This window comes from Octopus bimaculoides, chromosome 8, assembly GCF_001194135.2.
Source record: "Octopus bimaculoides isolate UCB-OBI-ISO-001 chromosome 8, ASM119413v2, whole genome shotgun sequence".
NCBI classification, from domain to species: domain Eukaryota; kingdom Metazoa; phylum Mollusca; class Cephalopoda; order Octopoda; family Octopodidae; genus Octopus; species Octopus bimaculoides.
Window position 1 is genome coordinate 93,541,117 of NC_068988.1, and position 3,281 is coordinate 93,544,397.

A 3,281-nucleotide genomic window follows, 5' to 3' on the forward strand; every position below is an offset into this window, starting at 1 on the left:
ATATCCATCCATCCATCCATCCATCCATCCATCCATCCATCCATCCATCCATACATACATACATACATACATAAACATATGTGTGTGTGAGTGATAAAACTGGTTTTCTTTTAAATTTGAGGACTTCTCCTTCCCATTTTGTTTTGTCCAACACACCCCTTATTGAAAATCACTGAAACATGCACTCACAATTGTTAATCCGCCAATGCTGCCGATCTCCATGCCGTGCCAGCCGAAGGGATTAAACTCTTATGAAGTGAACCAACAAAACAGTTTCAACATGAATACAATATTGAATACGAAATAAGTTGAAGCTTTGAACGAACATAAATTAACATCCATTAGAAATGTGAAAAATATATGTTTTTAATTATGTTAATTATTTTAATTATTTAGTCATGCTACATAATTAAGGTGGCGCCCATACCCTTGGCAGGCCCTCCCACATTGGTGGGGTCAATACGGTGACTGTTTAGTTTGAACTACTGTAAGTTGATGCCTGCCTGAGCAGATCGGAAATTTTAGTGTGTTGCAGTTCTGGAAAAAGTTAGAAAATCTTGCAGCAGACGGATTTTGGCAGAGGTAATATGCATTAACCTGCTAATTTAGAGGAAAAGCTGCATTTATTGCGTTCTTGGTTATCATTGTTCTCTGTATTCTATGTTCGAATCCAGCCAAGATCAACATTGTTTATCATCCTCTTGACTTCGATAAGACAAGGTGTCAGTCCAGCGCGGCAGATTAACAGAATTGTTAATTTCACATCAGATAAGATGTGGATTTTGTTCCGGATTTTTACGTTCTGATTTCTTGGGTGGCAGAGTTAATCCGTAGCTTAGTTTAATACCACCACCACCATCAACAATCACCCCACCACCAGTATCATCACCATCATTACCACAAAAGCCAACATCACCACCAAAACAATACCACCGCCACCACTAACAACAATAACTGATCCGGGATGTCTTTAAGCGGTGTTAACTCTCTTGCAAAATAAAGGCTTGTGGCCTAGTGGTTAGGGTGTTGCAATCACAATCGAAAGATCGAGGTTTCAATTCACAGAGCGGGCGGCACGTTGTGATCTTGAGTAAAACCCTTCATTTCCCGTTGTTCCAGTTTACTCAGCTGTGAATGAGTAGACCCTGCAATGGGTTGGTGTCTCATTCAGTGAGATGCTGTGATCTCAGTCACTTGTACACCACTGAAACTGGAGAATCGGCCCCTTGAGTCCTAAAACTCACGACAATAGTGTCGAGTTGTTGTAGTTGTTGTTGTTGTTGATGACGACGACGACGATGATGATGATGAGGATGATGATGACGATGGTGACGATGTCTCTTTGCAAGCATCCAGACATATCTCTTGTTTGAATATAACTTCCTTATTTCCCCTTACTTCTTTCGTAGATCCTGAAAACACAAAAGGGCCCTGGATGCTGCTTTTCACCCCCGAAAAAAAAAAAATTAAAAGTGGGGCGCAGGAACTACGTGTTAGACTCATGACCCAGAGGCTAGATCAAAATTACACTCTGCTAATTAGAGCTACTACTACTACTACTACTACTACTACTACTACTACTACTACTACTGCTGCTGCTGCTGCTGCTAAGCTAAAGGAATAGTGTCAGAATATTAAATATTTATTTTTCGTCTTTTGTGCTTTTCTTTCAAATCCACCAAAAACTCAAGCTGCTGCTTTTTTTCTTTTTTGTTATTATTATATTTTAGATCTCACTCCCACGTAGTCAATCCATTCCATACCTGTAATATCTCATGCTATTTTAATCCTTAATGTCTCGACCTCAGGAGAAATTGTTATTATTTGCATTATTTTGGCATAAATAAATATAAAGTCTATATCAACATCAAAATTAAATTAAGTGAATCAAAGCGTTTATAATTGTAATTAAATAATGTCATTTTATGACCGTAAGGGTGAACAAAATGAACCAAAAACATAGAAAAGAGTTTTTAATCAAAATATTTCGGCATTCGTCGTGTTCAGAGCTAAGGAGGGTGGAGGGATAGCTCTTAATTACGCAATGTCTTGCACACTCTTAATACGTTCAGGCAAATTCGAACGTGAATATACTAATCGCTGGTGTGATTCATCACAGAAGAATACCTTCAAGACGAATGTTTGATCATTTCATACTAGATTCATTACAATAAAGGGACTCCAGAACACCCGGTGTTTCAACATCATTGTGTCTTGTCAGCCAAAGGTACCTCAGGTTAAAAAAATCTATGTGTTAGAAGTTCTTGTCTATAACTTCAGCAAACAGTTTAATTGCTGATGCATGCTGATATCTCGAAACGGCCGATAAATCCAGCTCTATATTTAAGAGATGAGGAATTAGGTACATTATTTACATTATTTACATTTGACGGATATTTGTACTCATCTTGTTTGTTGTTAACACGTTTCGGCTGATATACCCTCCAGCCTTTATCAGGTGTCTTGGGGAAATTTCGAACCTGGGTTCTCATTCCTAAGGTATTTTCGATGTTGTTATTATTATTATTATTGTTATTATTATTATTATTATTATTATTATTATTATTATTCAGGTTACCACTACGCCATATGCTCACGGACATATGGCGTACTGCTTAAGAGCGCTGGCTACTAACCCCAAGATTCCGAGTTTGATTCCAGGCAGTGACCTGAATAATCTCAACACCGGTTGTCAAACGGTGCGGAATGGACAGACACAGACACACTCGATGAGCTTCCACACAGTTTCTGTCTGCTAAATTCCCTCACAAGGCATCGGTTAGTCCGGGGTCTATTGTAGAAGAAACCTGGTCAAGGTGCCGCACAGTGGGACTGAAACCGAAACCACATGGCTGCAAAGCAAATTCCTTAAACACACATGCCGTGCCTGGGTTTGCTTTCTTTATATCTTGATTTCAAATCTTGGCACAAAGCTAGCAATTTCGGGCAGAAGATAAGACCCCGGTGTTCAAATGACACTTATTTTATCAGCCCCGAAGGGATGAAAGGCGAAGTCGACCTCGGTAGAATTTGAACTCAGAAAATAAAGACGGACGAAATACCACAAAGCATTTTCTCCGGCGTGATAACTATTCTGCCAGCTAGCCGCCTTCTGTTCTATATATATTTTTTTAAAAAATGGAAAGACAAACTGCAATTTTAATGCGACAGATATCAGTAAAACGCTGATCAACGCAATTCAAAGATAGTAAAAATATTTTTCGAAGCCTTTTAATAGAACTAAAACCAGCTGTAAACAGCAACGAAGCCCCAACTCCTTG